General features: G+C 51.1%; 1 protein-coding gene across 2 annotated transcripts in view; it reads left to right on the plus strand.

Moving 5' to 3' along the window:
• Positions 1-1504: 1504 nt before the first annotated feature.
• Positions 1505-17596, plus strand: part of FOXP1 (forkhead box P1) — a 554371-nt gene continuing 538279 nt past the window's right edge. The window contains exons 1-2 of one of the 2 annotated variants that reach the window (XM_081106428.1): positions 1505-1616; positions 3395-3530. The gene's annotated coding sequence lies outside the window, so the exon portion shown is untranslated. Of the gene's footprint in view, positions 1617-3394; positions 3531-17596 lie in introns of those variants that run through there. The other variant, XM_081106427.1, reaches the window with a different exon arrangement.

A 17596-nucleotide genomic window follows, 5' to 3' on the forward strand; every position in this document is an offset into this window, starting at 1 on the left:
AAAGGATTTATAATATCCTTTTCAGAATATTATCTGCACTGGTCTCAAGACCAATGGGACAGTACTCGCCCCCCACCCCCCACTATTTTGTTGAACCCACAGGGGTGGCTTTGGCCACTACACCACCCAGCCAACAGCTGGGAGCACTGGCCTGGGGATTTGGCAGCATCTGGGGTGATGGCTCTGGAGAAAATTATTTCTGTTAACAAGACATAGAGCTCCGTATCTAAGTCACTTTTGGAAACCAAAAGTCTTCTTCCCAGTGCCGTTTGTTATTTATATTTACATGTATATTTCAAAACATTTCGTTCAGGCTCCTAATTACTCTCACAGTTTTAAATGCCGCCGAACTTCCAAACGGTGCGCACACAATGTCAGCCTCTTAGGAACTGGACAGAGCTTTCCGCCAGAGCCTGGCCTGGCGGAGCGCGGTCACGGCGTCCACGCGGATCGGAGCGGCCCTGGGCGGCGTCCAGGCGGCCGCGGCCGGAACCAGCTCCCGCCGAAGGCACCTCCGCAGACGTCTCCGCGGGCTGGCCGCGGGCAGGAGGGGCGCCCGCGCCATCTCCTCTAGTGCTGGGAGCCCTCGCTGGCGGGTTTCTGCTTCCTCGCAAAGGGGGTTTGTCCTTCTGCTGAACTTTCAACTCCCGAACTCGCCTTCTTTCATTGGACAAAGTGTAGAAAGAGAGAGACCGGGGAGGCCGGGGGGGGGGGGGGGGGCGCCGCCCCTTCAACTGTCACCGCCGGCCAAACACTTTCGCTTTTAACTGCCGCGGAGTCAGCGCCCGTCTCTCCGCTTCCTTCTGTATTTTTAGCTCAGAAGCCGAGCAAATGGCCATGCCTTCCCGTCTCGTCCCCGTGAAAGCTCTGCCGCGAGATCCCCGGGGTCGGCGGCCCCTCCATCTTCCGGGGCCCTCTCCTCCCAGCCCCTCACTCTCCAGGCAGACCTCCGCCGCCGGCCGCTCCCTCCCTCCCTCCCTCCGGCGGGGGCTCGGCGCCGCCCCGGCCCGGCAGCCTGGACCCCGGCCCCCGGCCGCCCGCCCCCGGCCCCGGCCCCGGCCCCGGCGATTTTTTTCCTTTCGCCGCGAGCCGGGTTGTTTACACAGCAGGTGGATGTGACGTCAGGGACGCACAACAGCGAAAAATAACAAGATCTTCCTCCGCGAGGAGCTGGACTCTCGCGGGCCTCATTTATTTGTTTGTTCCGGGAGGCCGGGGGCGGGAGTGGGCGCTGGAGGTCGGGGGGCCGGGGGTGGGCGGTGGCTCCTGCCCGGGGGGCGTCGGGGCCTGGGGGCGGCCGCGGCGGAGAGGCGGGGCCGGGGGGCGGCCGGGGGACGGGCTGGGGAGCGCCCCCGGCCCGGCGCCACCCGCGCCCCGCGGCCCCCGGCGCCGGCCGAGCTCCGCGCAGCTAGTCCCCAGCGGAGGAATCTATTGTTATTTATTGTGTGGCGGCTGCTGCCGGCCTCGCCGCGGCCCGTCCTCGCCCGCGAGTGCGTGTGCGCGCGCGTGTGTCTGTGTGTAAGTGTGTGCGCGGGGTGCGCGCGCGGGCGGGAGTGGGCGCGTGCGGGGAAAGGCTGAAAACACCTTAGTTTGCACCGCGAGACCATTTGCAGCGGGTGAGTTTGTATTTTTCCATTTCTGCTCCACTTTTTCCCAAGCCGCCTCCTGCCTTGTTTCCGCCACTTTAAACAACAACCAGCACAAAAAAAAAAAAAAAAAGAAAAAGAAAGAAAAAAAGATTAAAAAAGAGGAAAAAAAGAAAGAAAGAAAAAACTACTTCCCACCTCCAGGCTCCACGTGCACTCCCCCAGCCCTCCCCCAGGCGCTCTCCCTGGTCGGGCCCGGGCTGGGGAGCGGGCGGGGGCTGTGGGCCGGCGCCGGGCGCAGGGGGCCCGGAGGCGCCGCGCGCGGGGCTATTTGCATAAGTCAAATGGAGGGGGGCGGCGAGGAGACCAGATCGCCTTCCTCTCGGCCCCTTCGCTCCGGGATCTGCGCTCGGGGGGAGAAGTCTGCAAGCCCAGGCCGCCCGGGGCAACTTTCGGTGTCTGGCGTCCGGGCGCCTGCGGGGGAGCGGGGCGGGCACGGGTTCCCGGGTCGGGTCATCGGCGGGAGGGGGCGCGCGCTGCTCTCCTCTGGATCCCCAAGTTTGGACTTGGCGCAAACTTTTCCCTTCTCTCCCCGAGTGAATGACCCTCGGTGCCCCTGGGCCGCAGCGGAACGACTGGGTATGTCCACGCCTTGGGCCTCGAGCTGGCGGACATCCCCGGTGCCACGCACGCCTGACTCCGAAAACGGCGGCAGGGCCACTCCGTCGTCGTCCCCCGGAGACCAGACTCAGACTCACCCGCACACCCGCAGCTAAACACGTACCCCACGCGCGCTCGGCCCCCCGAACCCAGCCTCCCCGCGACGGGGCCAACACGGCGCGTGCGAGTGGGAGCAGAGTGCGATGCGGGGCGTCTCTGCGCCCGGATTTCCCGTTTTCCCTCTCCACCACACACGTACACACTTTCTCTTTTTACTCCCCTCTTAAGCTTGGGAACGCGGGGAGGGGTAGATTTCCAAGCCCATCTATCCGAGACGCGTGTGAATCACCGCGTCCTTTCGCCCCGTCCTGGCCGCCGAGGCTCCCGGTCCCTCGCCCGCGCGCCGCCTTCCTCCCGAGCTCCGTTCCCGTCGGGCAGAGCGGACTCGTGGAGCCGGCGAGCCGGGACGGCGTGCGCTTTCGGCGGAGACCGCGGCGGCGGCGCCGGGAGCCCTGGAGTTTGCTGGTCGCCGCAGGGTCGGTCAGAGGCTGCCTCCGCCTCCTCTGGCCCCCGCCTCCGGCTCTTCTCCTCCCCAGATACCGCTGGGATCGGAAACTTTGATTCCTTCTCCTTTCGGCCCTTGGCGAGTCTCCCTCCCCACCTGTTGTGACCTCCATCTCGGTCCCCGGAGAGTGGAGGTGCACGCGGGCGCCGGGGAGCTCCGCGCCCAGAAACAAAGTCGCAAGCTCCCATCTCAAGTGTTCGCTGCGAAAACGCTGCCTGCAGACCACCCCCACCTCCACCCGCGCAGCTCCCGCCCTCTGAGAATAAGGACTAAATAAACAGTTGTAACTCCAAACCTCGCGCCCAGACCGTCTCCCTAGCCCACCCCTTCCCGCCCCCTCCTTTTTGTTGTTGCAACTTTGTGAGATCCCGGGTAGGTGCTCAGCTGCGCCGGGCCGTTTCCCGGCCTCGGGATCCTGCAGGGATTCCCTGCCAGTCTCTTCCCGCCGCGCTCGCGGGTCCTGTGAGCCCTCCGCCCTCGGTCTCGGCCTTTCAGCTGCACACTCATCCCTCCCCCGCCAGAGCCCCCCAACCTGCACCGGGAAGACTTGCTGAGTGTCGCCCCGGTTTCTTGTCGACCGCAGAACCCGAAAGTTTGCAAGAGGAAGAGCGTGCGGCCAGCCAGCGGCCCGGGGCAGCGGCAGCGCGAGGACCATGGTGCTGCTGGCGCCTCCTCCGCGGGCGTGAAGGCGGCGCTCCCACTCCCTCCCGGACTCGCGGGTAAGTCGAGGCGGCGGCGGGCGCGGGGGCCAGGATGCGGGAGGAGCCGCAGGGGCTGGGGACACCCTTGAGCTCCGGGCTGGACGCGGGGCTCTCAGTGCCCCAAGCGCCAGCATGTGTAGCAGTAGGCACCGGAGGCAGGAGTGTGCTCATCTTCAAATACCGGACTTCCTCCTTCTCTCCCTTTATTTCTTAAATCCGAAAATCCGGAGATCAAAGTTTAGCGTGGAGTGTGAAGTGCCCTGATAAAATATGGTGACATCTCTCGCTCCTCTTCTCACCCTACTCCCCCCTTAGAACTATCAATTATTTCCAAGTCATTGTGTCCAAATACCCTTGGCGAGCTGATCACAAAGTGTATTGATTTAGTCTGGGCTCGTCCTATGCGTTCCGTTTTATTCATTTTCTTTTTGTTCAACAAGAAAACCCCAAATGAAACATTTCTTCCTCTTCCTAACACCCCCCTCCCCCAGCCCTCATCTGTGAGGCTTGGGCCGAGCAGTGCAATTAATATAAACATTTAATTTGGTTGCATTTGAGCTTCTCCAGCCCACGTAGGAGAGGCTGGCGTTGCTGTCGTCCGGTCACAGGTATTTTCTAAGTTGGGTGTCCTTTTTGTTACTGCTCTCACCAGCGGTGCCGGAGGGCGTCTGTATGGACATTGAGAATGGCTCAGCTTGACCTTTCCTTTGGTTGTCAGTAGGCTTTAGGATTTAGGGTTTGCATAATAGCTGGGTTGAGAAAAACCTAAAGGATATTTAAAAGAATTTTCTATTGCTGCAAATATATTGAAGAACCTCTGCAAAATTTTCACCTTCTCCTTTTTTTTTCCCCCACTGAAAATCCGTTTTAAGGGGGAGAAGTCTTAACTGGAATTTGAGGAGAAATTGTTAGATTAAGGTGTTTTCTACCCACGGTTAACCAACATAATTGAGATAGAGGAGTTCCTGTTATTTTCGGTTCCAGAGAGAAATGTATCAAATCTTTTAAAGAATTCCATTGGAGTCTTGATATTCAAAGTGGAAATACCCATCTCTTTGAATCCAGGAAAAGAAAATTGGGCTCACAGTTACAGAGATTTGGAATGGGTTTTTTCTTCTCTGATTTTCTACCTGAAATGTCTAATAATTAAAGAGCACTAAACATATAAAATGGAACTCAACTAGTTATTCAAAAAGTGTCAGCTAAAAATCTCCCTGCACAAAGGGGGGAAAAGGTTAACATCTTGCCACTGGCTGCATAGCTACCCCACCCCCCACCCCCTTAGACTTTGGGCTAATAAGAGAGAGGGAAAAAATCAGGGTTTTTTTGGGGGGAAAGTAAAGTAAACAGCCTCCAACTGCTGAACCTTGACAACCCAAATTAAGGAAGCAGGCGAGATCAAACGGAACTGCCGCTGGGTTGTTGTCAGGAGCTCTGCATCCAGGACCCTACTGTTGGATCAAGCAGGAGAGCCCTGTACTTACTAATGCAGAAATGGACCATTGCAAATGCTGATCTTTGTTGTGCAAGCGAAAGCTCACTTGGAAGGACATACGTAGGGTTTCTCTAGGCAGCATTTGAGTTCTTTATGAATGCTGACTTCCTAAACAAGTTATTATTTTTTAATGCATTCTTGTTTCTGAACAGAATGCATCCAAGAAGGTATTAAAAGAATACAAGTCTTTGGAGACTGTCTTGCTACCCAGAAGTGTGCAGTGGAATTCTTCCTAGCATTAGGCTCCTGCACGAGAGCTAGATAACGTTTCCTCACAGCAAGTTGAGAAAATCTGCCTTATCAGGGAAGCCCGGGTTTTGTAAATGGGTGTTTAAATCTGATCTGCAGTTCAAAACAAACAAACAAACAAACAACACACAAAAACCTGGTGATGGTGTTCTGTGTCAGCCACTCTTGGAATTTAAAAATGCAAGAGGGATGGGTCTGCAGATTAGACATACCTCTTTTTTTCAGAGTAGCATTCAGCAGAACCAGGTTGCTACTTTGATATAAGTTCTCTGTAACTTGTCCTTGCTTGTTTTCTAGGAAAATTTAACTGCTTTACATTTTTAAAGGGAGTAGTAACAGTAATTACTTTAGCATTTTGTTTTCACAGGCTTGTCAAAGTATAATGAAAGGAAAGAAACATTGAGTATTCAAATTAACTGTCTTAAATTAAGAGGGTGATATTGCTGAAGATGTCTGTCTGTAAGATTTTGTATTTATATTTAAATTTGGCATATAAACTGTAACCTTTTTTCCCCCTAAAAACTCCCAAAATTAAATATCATTTTAAATTAACTAGAGCAAAGTAGGAAATAGGACAAGCAAACATATACAGAAAAATAAAAATAATTGTCATTTAAGAATTTCATTTTTAAATAACAAATGTTGATCACATAGAAGCACTTTGTTTTTTTATAAGTCAGAGTTTCATAACCATAGTGGCCAACATGTTTCAAAGTCTGTAGTTTTTATTGGGTATACCTTTTATTGTGTAATTAAACAATGCGAGTGAAATGTGCACATGGATGCTATTAGGCAATTTTCTGCAATATGTATTTTTTTAAAAAAGCTGTAAATATCCTCTAGTTAAATCATTTGTATCAACAATAACAGAAGTTAACTAGGTTAATATTGAGCCAGGCATAGTTTTCTGTCACTAAGTTTTCTCCTTGCTTCTCTGGAAACTGTATCCCCGACCTTGTATATTTATATTCTCAGGCTCTATTGAAGGGTATATCTGTTTTCAGCAGTTGTTTAGATTAACAGAAGAATTGTGATATTTCCTAAACAAATGTATTTATACCACAGCACATCCAATGTGAACATTAAGAAAGAGAAGGGAGAACAGAGCAGATGTGGCAACTTCTTTGGAACCCTATCTTATTGTGCTGTGTATTTGGTTTTTATTTTTTACTTTAAAACTCAAATTCAGTTTTGAAATGTTACCTTGTAAGATTTAGCATCACCAAAAGGTATGTGTATGCAGACAATGTCAGCGTTATCACACCAATTACAGTTCAGTAGGGATGCCAGGAATATTTACAGGGCTTTGCGAGGGTTCTGTCTTTGAAAAATAATTTTAGGCACATGTTAATAAAATTTAAATAGATTGCAGGCTGTCAGAAAATAGTATAAATTTTGTTTATGATTCAGTTACTTTAAGGTACTTACATTAAAGAAACTCATTTAACCCCTGACTGGAGAGTATTAAGTAGGGAGGAAGCCCTCCAAAGAGCTCCCATGCCCTTTGCTCTGCGGATGATCTTAAATTACTACAATCTAATTGCAACTCCAAGGCACTGAGCATGAGCTGTTTCTCTGTGGCTAGAAAGGTTTCCAGATCAGAGCTAGATTTGCACAGGTGGTATTTGTGATTTAAATTTTTTATTTTTTTTGCTTAGGGCCCTTTCCTTTTTTTCGCCTGTTAAGTGTCATACTCCTTTTCTAGACTTCAGTTATAGTAAATGCCTTTTTAGCTAAGCCAACAGTATTGTCCTTTTTTTTTTTTTTTTTAAAAAAAATGTTTTTTGAACCTGGAGATTATAAAGGTCTAAGGCAAGTAGGGCTTGTTTTCTAAAGAAAACAACCTTAAGCGGAGCATCTGCTGCACAGACAGTGAGCTGCCTGCATGAGCCAGCGCACACGCTCCCTGTGCCGGGAGCTGTTCATGCCTGTAGCTGGTGGTGGTAATCCCACCAGGTGCCCCGCAGGGTTTGTGAGTCAAGCCAGCGAGCCAGGTACGTTTCCAGTTAGGCACCTGCAGTTCTAAGTGGTCTTTCTTGTGCCTTGTTTCACTGGCCTACAGCCACTTTGTTATATGTGTACGATCCAAGGAGCCATCGTAAACCAATTTTTAAAATAAATGTTTCTCTTCCATGGCACTTGCATGAATAACGGCTAGAGGTGCCCCAAACCGGCACAGCAGCAGGCCGTGCCTACGCGACGGATCCCTGAAGCGGGAGACCCTGGCCAGTTTGGGGCCTATGCATGACAGTTGTTTTTCTTTCTTTCCCTTGGGATCTGCATAGTTTATTTCACTGTGCATGTGACGATGTGGTTAATGGAAAGTAAGCAGATTTGGCTTGTGTCACCAATCTAAAAATAAATGTTGTAAGGAACGTTTGATTTCAAGAAGTGCTTTGGTTTTGCATCCCATAGACAATCTTCTTGCACTTATGGCTACAAGGCTGGCATTCTGGAAGGAGGAAGTACAGTGGGGTAAATTGCATGGCAGTCGGGAAGGACAATTAGACAGTGTTCTTTGTTTTGCAATGAATTATTCTTATTAATTATAGTCAGTTTGTACTGAGGCGTTGTCAGGCCTTATTTAGAAGCCAGCTCCCAGTCACCAGAAGGGTGTGCCAGAAGCTGTGTATGTCCTTGTCCTGGTCCCGGTTCCCCAGCCCTGGGGTCCGTGAGGGTCTCTGCGAGGCTTGCTTTCCTTTGGCAAGCGTCCTGACACTAGGTTTCATGACCTGTCCTGCCCTGTGCACACAGGTGTTTGTTCAGCAGTTACGCTGCGGGATTTAGAGTGAGAGGACATCGTCCCGCTGGCCAGCCGCTGGAGCGTGAGCTGCCTCAAAGAAAGAACCTGTGTGTGAACAAGTGTAAATGGGTTTTTCCTTATGACGCTCCCCAACATATTTTGCTTTAAAAAAACGTGGGGGAGGGGCTCAGTTTAGTGCCTTGATGTTTGCAGTGAAGGTGCAGTGACTTAGGAGTCCTGGCAGATGCAAGGGCAGTGGAGCTTCCAGTGGCCTCATCTCGATGCTGGGAGCACCTCCGTCACCGGGTCAAATTAATGTCTTCTGTTCGAGGACTTTGTAACTAAATCGTAAACAAAATTTATATTAGCTCCTGACAACTAATAATCTATTTAAATTACATGAAAGTATCTGGGCAAAAAATTAATTAAAGACAGAAGTACTGTCAAGGCCTGTAAATACCTTGACAGGTCTGCTCAAATGGAACTGATACTGCGAACTGTTTACACATGTCGGCCGTGTCCGGGAACATCTCGGCAGTGCCTGTGCAAAGCTAATTGCACTTTCTTTCCAAATCACATTTTTAATAAAATAGTTTTCTTTTGAAAAGGAACATAGATACATAGAAAATTGTGTTCAAGTGTCTTGTTTACTGTTTAGCCCTCTCCATGCAGTATCGCTCTGATGGGTGTATTCCTCTCCTGTGGCTGTTCAGACAAACAGCTGACCGGCAGGGAGGGGCCCTGACTGGGAGGCTCGGTCATTCTGTTTCATTTCAGCGGTTTGGAGGCATCAGAAGCGAAGCAGCGAGGGGGTTAGAGGACAGCTCACTGAGGGGAAGAGATGGGTCTGAGCATGGCATTATTGGTCTGTGTTTATATTAGGTAGAATAGATCACGTAGGATAGGACCAAGGTTTTTTTCTGAATTTTGTATTTGGGTACATACGTATTTAATAGTAATCAGACAGGGCGACATCCACGTTTTGCCAGATTCTCTGATTTTTAGCTAATTCTGTGATCAGCTTTATTAACCAGGACACTAATAGTAATTCTAGTATGAAACTCAAAAACTGCATTCTTGAGGTTTCTTTTCCTTCCAGCTTAGCAGTTGATTCGACTTTCTCTGCCCCAGGTTCGCTGTCTGCGGATTAGGGTGGTGGTTGAAGGTCTGTTCTTGGAGCTTGGTGACCTCAAGGCGCAGGTGCGGTGTTACCATAGTTTTCAAGGTGCCCTGGGTGCCGTCCGGATGTTGACCACAGCTCTTGGGGGCAGAGTGCTGGGAGCTCTGCTGGAGTTGCTCTCTGCTCTCCTGTCCCAGGGCTGCTCCTCTCAGGTGGGATCAGCAGGGTGGGCCTCCTCCTCTCCGAGGGCAGGTGAGCCCAGAGGCAGTGATGGTCCCGTCTTGGGTGTGAAGGGGAGGCATCTTGGCACTTGGTCCTACTTCAGCAAAGGGAGGTCCCTTGCTCACCTGCTTCCAGGTCATTGTGTGTGTTTGTGTTTCGAATGTCAAGAGATTTATTAAAATACAGATTCTTGGATTCTTGGATCAGAATTTTTGCTGACTGATGTGAGAATACGCATTGTTTAGCAAACTTCCCCTGATAATTCGGTCGCACACTAAGCAGAGAACCATGGACCGTGCTTCATGCGGCTAGAGATTCTGGAACTGAAATCTTTGTCCTCACCTGGATTTTACTGATTGATTCTTTGTCTTATATTGAGGTCTGTACTATTTGTAATGTGCTTGACTTTCTATTGGGAATCAAATCCTGTGGTTTCATTTTTTAATATTTTTTTTATTGGGTTAAGAGAGGAAGGGAGAGAGAGAGAGAGACATCAATGCTGAGAATCACTAATTGGCTCCTTCCTGCACACCCCACACTGGGGATCGAGCCTAAAACCTGGGCATGTGCCCTGACCTGGAATCCAACCTTGATCATCTACCTGGTTCATACGTCAATGCTCAACCACTGAGCCACACCGGCCGAGCCCAAACCTGTGATTTTAACATGTAAGCAAGCATTGAGGCTCCAGGGGATCACGTTGCTGCTGATGGGATGGATGGGCTGGGTGCCTTTGCATTTGAACCAGCCCCACATGGTTCTACGCCCACCTAAGGGGGGACTGGACTCCTCCATGGTCAGAGTTGGGAAAGCCTTCCGAAGGGTCTGGCCTCACTGCTGGGACCTCAGAAACCTGAGAGAAGGAGGGCTCCCTGTCGAGAGTGAAGCACCTGCAGAGAGAGACACCAGCAGATGCAGCCAGCCTGGCACTGCCGAGGGCGGGCACTGCCGAGGGCCTGGCACTGCCGAGGGCGGGCACTGCCGAGGGCGGGCACTGCCGAGGGCCTGGCACTGCCGAGGGCGGGCAACCTGGGGCATCAGCGGTTGTCACCAATACCAGGCATTTCCTGGCTTGTGTTCTCGTTTCCAGTGGGTGTTGTCCTGTCGCAATTACCAATTAGTGTCAAATGGCTTTTGGGAATTGCTTTTTCTCTGAGTATTTCATCTTAATTTTAAGATCTGAAACTGTTTACTCATTAGACTAACCCTGCTGGCCCAAGTACTTGAATTTTCCTAGGCATCTTGGGAAATTCACTATCATTGTATGTGATGGGGCCTGTAGGAACATTGATGGAAATAGCTTAGCCAGCAGTGCCACACAAGTAAAGAAAGCAGAACCCTAGGAAGAATGCATCCAACAAGATTACGAGATGAAGGTGGATAAATTGCAAGGAAGGCTTGTTTAAATATTCAGGGCTTTAGCTAAAGATCTAACCACTAAGATCAAAAGAGTTATTTAACAAAAGTTGTACAGACATTTTTCGTCTGTATTAGTAATGTGCCTTTTGAAGTAACCCAGTGATAAAGCATTTGTCCAAAATGCCCTCACCTATATTTTTAAAAAGTTCTTTGTCTTTGGTGTGGCTTGATTTTAATAGCTCCAAAAGGGGTCAGTGGTTTTTAGGTCTAGAACTTCAGTTGCCGTGGCTCTAGGTTTGGGTGGCATTTGTAATATTCCTATAATACAAAGTTCATTTATTTCTGCTCAGACCCTGAGCACTTTTAAAAATAATCTCTGGTGGTCAAGTTTAAAACTAGGGTGTCGGTGTCCTTGACTAAAGGGTTTCTATCGAAGATGGATGGAACTGACCGGAGTCTCGGCCCTGGCCCTGGCCCTGGATGCCGGTGCCTGCAGCAGTTGCTGAGTCCCGCGCCGTGTTTGTCCGAAGGATGCTAATCATTTCATTAAGAAAGGTTAAGTAATTGCCTGATTTATCGCTAGGGAATCAACATCAGACCCTTTTCAGTGATGTTTTGTAGACAGTTTCTAATATAAGATTGGCTGTGTTTAATTATTTGGAAAGAAGCTAGTTGGACTTTGAGAAAGCGGGTAGGGCTTCCTAAGAAAATACCGCTGTCCATGTGCAACTGCAGATAATCTCGGAGAAAACAGTCTGTTAGCAGGACACTGCTCAGTGGCGGGCTCCTGCCTGGCCTTCGCAGACCTGCTGCCTCGCATGCCTTCTCCGGCGTAGGAAGGTTCAGCCGCGAAACGTGCTCGTCTGATTTCTAAGTGATGGCTTTGTAGCAGTGGGCACGTGCGGACGTCAGCGCGGCTGTAACTGTGGTGAGCTCACAACAAATTCTTTACTTGTAGAAGCAAGTCGGCATCCTTGCCAAGAGGGCTTCTCCCTTTTGTCTCCAAGTCCTTCTGGCAACTGCGGCTCCAGGTTCCCCACTCCCGTGGGGCGGGAGGGTGGGCGTGGTGGAATAAGCTCCCCATCTGTCAAAAATTGACCTTTCTCTCGCACTCCTTTGTTCCAGAATCACACAGAAGGTATGCTTCCAGCTCCTTCCTGTGCCTGTATTCGCGTCAACTCAAAATTAAAAAGATACTTAAAGAGTGATTTCCTTTCGGTGTTGTTTTTGTTTGCTTGTTTCTATTTGGCAGCAGGACAGTCCCTTTTCCTAACTGGGGAGCTTCCCTCTCAGACATGCCTTTTCATAGGGAGAGTGGCTGGGTGGGAGGTGGGGGGTGGGGGTTGAACATTCTCCGAGGGAGAAATGAGCACGTTGGAAATGGGCTCTATGGGGGGGGGGGAGGGGGGAGGCAGGGTTAGTCGCGTAACCAGAGCAGCTGTTGAAGAAAATGTGATGCCTTGGCCTCAAGCTCTTTGATCTCTGAGTTGAGAGCAACTTTTGAGGAGAGAAATCTGGCAGATATTTACAAAGCTATTTATCTTAAAACTATGTGTTTTTATCTTCCCATTTTTATTATGGAACCTGTCCCACCAAAAAGGAGGAAGGACAGCTCCGTGAGCACTTGCCCTGCACTCAGTGCCAGGAGGCCTTTCCACGCAGGCGGCAGAGGTCCTGCCCCCCCCCCCCCCCATCTCCCGGCCACGCCCCGGAGGCTGCCTCTGCTCTCTCTGCTGGCTGTTGTCATCCCGGATTCTTTAGGTTCTTATATGCATGCACGTGTTCCCCCAAATAGAGGGTTTCTTTTGCATGTGGAGGACTTGCCGGGATATGATGGTACCCTACTGTATATGGTCTTTAATAACTTGCTTTTTTTGGGGTGAGTAGTTAGTGAAATTCACCCATGTGGATACATGTTAGCTGGAGTTCATTCATTTTTCCATATGAACCTTCGGAAGTGCTGCATATTAACTCAAGACAAGTTCTTTACGTCCGAACTTAACCCCCAGCGCCTCCTGCAGTACCATACATTGAAGCTTTAGGATTAATACGAAATTACCAGTCCTGACTCAAACTTCATAACTTGCTCATTTGCCAGTGGGTTTTGTGTGTGTGTGTGTGTGTGTGTGTGTGTGTAAAGGGCGGGGGCACTTTAAACAAAAGCAAACATTTACTAGGGAATTTGATTTTAAAAAATAATATAGCAAGTGGCTGATCTCTTACGTTTAAGAAAAACAAAACAAAACAAAACAGGCAGTGCATTCATCTGAAGGAACCCAGCCGTTTCCTTCTCATGCGCAGACTTGGCCCCGAGCCGCACAGCCAGCACGCAGGGTGGCGAGTGGAAGGCGACGTTTAATTAGCAGCGTTACTTCCGGGTCCTTGCTGTGGTGCAGTGCCTTGCTCTTCAGTGCAGAAAGTGATGGCTGTGTGTGTTCAAGGACTGGCACCTTGGCAGTAAGGAAGCCCTATAAACAAAGGTATACTTCGATGGAATCGGAGTGTGTTTACACTAGCGCGGCTCCGCTCACAGCGATGGAACGCCCGCCTGAGCCGACTGGCACCCGGCCTGAGCCGGTGACCCGGGCTCCGTGCAGGCAGAGGCTGGCAGCGTCCGCCACAGCGACCAGGCCCTTGTCATTAAGTTAGTGATAAGTAGCACAGCGTGCATTTTGAGCAGATAGAACATATTTAATTCTGATGCACAGAATTTCCATTTAGTCAGGCTCATTGCGGAGTAAAACGAAAATCTTGTATTTTAAGAGGAAAGATAAGGCATGTTAGCATGGCTGACAGACCCGGGTGTAGAAATGTTTACCTTGAACAGACAGGGAAGGTTGGAAAACTTTTTCCCTCCTAGACAACTTGGATATTTGTGCTGCTGTTTTATTAGGAGTATCAGATCCTCAGGAAATGGCGTAAATGACTGGAGATGCTGAACAGAATGAGTCTGCAGGTGGACAGCGTTTCGCTGGGGCCGGAGGAGAGTGGAAGGAGCGGATGCTGGGACGGCTCACGTAGGAGACCGCGTGTCAGGACCACGAGATGAGACGCGGTGTGGCCATTAAACTGGCTTTCATTTTTAAATGGAGTTTCTCAGAACAATAAAGTGATGCTTAGTAGCGGTTACTTAGAGAGAAGTGATACCTGTAACGGCATTTTTTCTAGGTTCCCGAAGCCTCATGACACACTGTCACTGCCTCGGTGTGGCTCAGGGTGGGCTCCCGGGTGGAGGCACGACCCCCCCCCCCCCCCCCCCCCCCCGCACACCAGCTCGGAGGGACAGAGAGAGGCAGGGGTAGCTGTGCTTCATAGGACGTGCAGAGAGAGTGACTGCAGTCTGTAGAAGGAGCAAATCAGATCGAAGGCCACCGGGTATTATTTTAAAACGCGCCGTAAGCAGGACTCTCCAGGCAGACTCCCAGCTGGCGGCACCGGCGAGTGCTGCCAGCCCCTGCCCGCTGCCCGTGCCGCACGCTGGCTCTTACAGCAATGCCCCCTGCTGTCCCCGCCGTGGCTTCTCTGTGTAAGGCAGGCCAATTGGGTCAACGTGGTGATCTGGCTGATGTCCACGGGGAGCGCAGACCGGGCCAGGCTCATTGTTACGTGTGTCCACAGCCAAGATTTCCACTTGGTGAAAGGCTGCGGGATTTATTTCCCAAAGCGCTGCCCAAACTCTGCTCTCTTCCCTTCAGCTCCTCCTTGGCTGAGATGATTGCTTAATGCTCTTAATTATGCTGGATCCTTCCGTGTTTCCCAGCACCTGTGCGAAACTCAGATCCTGGGTGGTCACCGCCTGCTCTCCAGCGGCCTCCCTGCCACACGGGAGCTGCGCGCAGCCTGGCGCACGGGTGAGGGCTGAGGCGAGGCTGGGAGAGGCGGCGCTGCTGGTGGCGTCCACGGTGCCATATAAAAGCACCCTTCACCCTTGGGTGGGAAAGAGTCTTACAATGAGTAGCTCAGAAATAATGTTTTAAAAAATAGCCTCTCATTGGCCTAGCCCAGTGGTCGGCAAACTGTGGCTCGTGAGCCACATGCGGCTTTTTGGCCCCTTGAGTGTGGCTCTTCCACAAAATACCACATGCGGGCGCGCATGTACAGTGCGATTGAAACTTCGTGGCCCATGCGCAGAAGTCGGTATTTTGTGGAAGAGCCACACTCAAGGGGCCAAAGAGCCGCATGTGGCTCGCGAGCCGCAGTTTGCCGACCACGGCCCTAGCCGGTTTGGCTCAGCAGATAGACTGTCTGCCTGGGGACCGAAGGGCCCAGGGTTTGATTCTGGTCAAGGGCATGGACCTCGGTCACAGGCTCCGCCCTGGCCCAGGCCCTGGTCAGGGCTCGTGCAGGAGGCAACCAGTCGATGTGTTTCTCTCTGTCTTTCCCTCGCTCTTCCGCTTCCCCTAAAAATCAATGGAAGAACATCCTCGGGTGAGGATTTAAAAGAATGGTAGCCTCTCATTCATCGCTGGTGGGACTGCAAAACAGTAGAGCCACTTTGGAAGATGATTTGGTGGTTTCTTTTAAACCAGACTTACTCTGAGCATACGATCCAGCAGTCACAGTCATTGGGATTTACCCAAAGGAGCTGAAAACGGACGTTCACCCAGAAATTGGAGTGTTTATAGCAGCTTTATTCGTTATTGACAAAACTTGGGAGCAACCAAGATGTTCTTCAGTAAGTGATGGAGAAATACTGTGGTATGTGCGGACACTGGAGTGTTACTCTGCCCAGAAAAGAAATGTGTCCGGCCACGAGAAGACATGAGGAGCTTCCATGCGCGACTAAGTGACAGGAGCCAACCTGGAAAGGCTGCCCACGGATCCCAGCTCCGTGACGGTCTGGAAAAGGCAGAAAAAGATGAGGGCGTGAGGAGGGGGAGGGAGAGAGCACAGAGTGGGGGCAGGGAAGCCACGCCGTACGACACTGTAGTGGCCGATAGCACGCCATTGTACGGTCCCAACTCGCAATGCACAGCGCCGTGTGAACAGGAGCCCGGTGTCCCTGCAGCTGCTTCCGTGTCCGCTGGGGATGTTGACCGTAGGGGAGGCTGTGCACCTGGGGGCCGGGGTACATGAGGACTCTGCCTTCCTGTTAATTTTGCTGTATACCTTACACTGCTCTTTAAAGTCTTAACTTTACAAAATTCCTGGTTGTACGGCATTTACAGCCGCTTCCCATGTCCCTGTCTTTAGGAAAGTGTCATTTTCTTTCCTTGGTTCATGCCAAATGAGCATAACGTTAACGTTTTGCATGAGAACCGTGAAGCCAGCAGGAGCCAGTTTGCTTTTGAGGCTTGGTCCGTGGAGGAGTGTCCGGGGCTGCCCTGACCACCAGGGGGCCTGTGAGAGCTGCAGCGGGCTGGACGGAGGCCTGAGCCCGGCCACCCCTCCTCCAGGAGCAGGCTGTGGTGTGGAGGGGAGGAGGGCTTTCTGCAGAGTGAGAGAGCTACTGGGCTCAATCCAGCCTCGCTCCCCACAGTGGTAGGCAGGCCTCCATCTATATGTGCAGTTTCACAAACAAAATGCACTGATCATACTTTGTGTATCTTTTTAACATGCTTCTATCCTCTCCTGTGTCAAGAACGTTTTTCTCTGCGGTTGCTGCTACACCATGGTTAGGAACTGCTTGGCCTTCCGGGATGCGTGTTCTTACCTGATGTTCTTCCTCTGTGAAGAGCCCCGTGAGGACAGCACCAGCAGGACCAGGCCGTCTCTGATGCTGTAACCTGTGGGGCCGAGGACCCTGCGGGCCCTGGAGCTGCAGCTTTTCTCCGGGACACGTGTCGCCCCTGTGTGCACGCTCCTGTGTGTGCGTGTCTGCAAGGCGCACACTTCATTGTGAATGAGGGAGAACAAGGTTGAGGGTCTAGAGCAGAGTTTCAGTGAGGGCTCTGGTTTTCACAACCGGCTGAGATTGAAATCGCCCTGGCCCGTCCTTCCTCCACGGATCCACTAGCGACATCTGTGCTTGCCTTTCCCTGGGCTCTGACAGGCACACAGCACAGTTTGGTTTGCAGGTTGGAGCACGTGTCAGGGGCGAGGTGAAGAAATGCCTGCTCGGTGAGTAAATGTCAAGTTTTGAGAATCTGGGACAGCCAAGCCAAGTCACGTGGGGTGTAAATAGCTCATGAAAACAGTTATCTGTAACAGAGTTGAAGTCAAGTCCAAGTGGGATGCTCCAGTTTGAAAATTCAAGGAAAAGTACAAACAAAAAGTGGGAGCCAACTGGCTGCACAGCTTGCGGAGCCCAGTGCAGAATGGAAAGCACGGTTCCTTGTCAGAAATGAGGAATTTTGAGACGGCGGCAGCAGAACATGAAGCCACGCGTAGGGCCTGTCCCGGAGGCCGTGTTGCGCGTGGCATTGCTCTTGCAGCCCGGGAGGACGGGCCGGGACAGGCCTGTGGGCTGGCCCTCCTACGGCTCGCTGTTAGGAATCCAGACTGGGCTGCAAACTTTGTAAAGCACATTTCTCTTCTTGAGTGCAAAATACTGGCCTTCCTCTGGACTGGGTGTTGTCAACAGTAATGTTGCAAAGTCCTTAGAACAGTGGTTCTCAACCTTGGCTGCACATGAGAATCACCTGGGAATCTTTTTAAAATCCCGATTTCTGGGCCTCATCCTCCGGAAATTCTGTGTCTTTGTGATGGGGTGGGGCCACAACATTAGTAACAAAGAAACAGAATTTCCGGAGGATGAGGCCCAGAAATCAGGATTTTAAAAAGATTCCCAGGTGATTCTCATATGCAGCCAAGGTTGAGAACCACTGATCTAGAGGGAAGTGAGCCCTGCTCATGCTCTCCTCTCTGTTTTTCTTCTCTAGCCCTTCTCCCAGGATCTGGCCACTTTGTCACCTTCCATGACTTCATTCTGGAAGAGACCTGCTGGGCCTAACCCT

Source organism: Myotis nattereri (assembly GCF_964212035.1).
Source record: "Myotis nattereri genome assembly, chromosome: 14".
Lineage (NCBI taxonomy): Eukaryota > Metazoa > Chordata > Mammalia > Chiroptera > Vespertilionidae > Myotis > Myotis nattereri.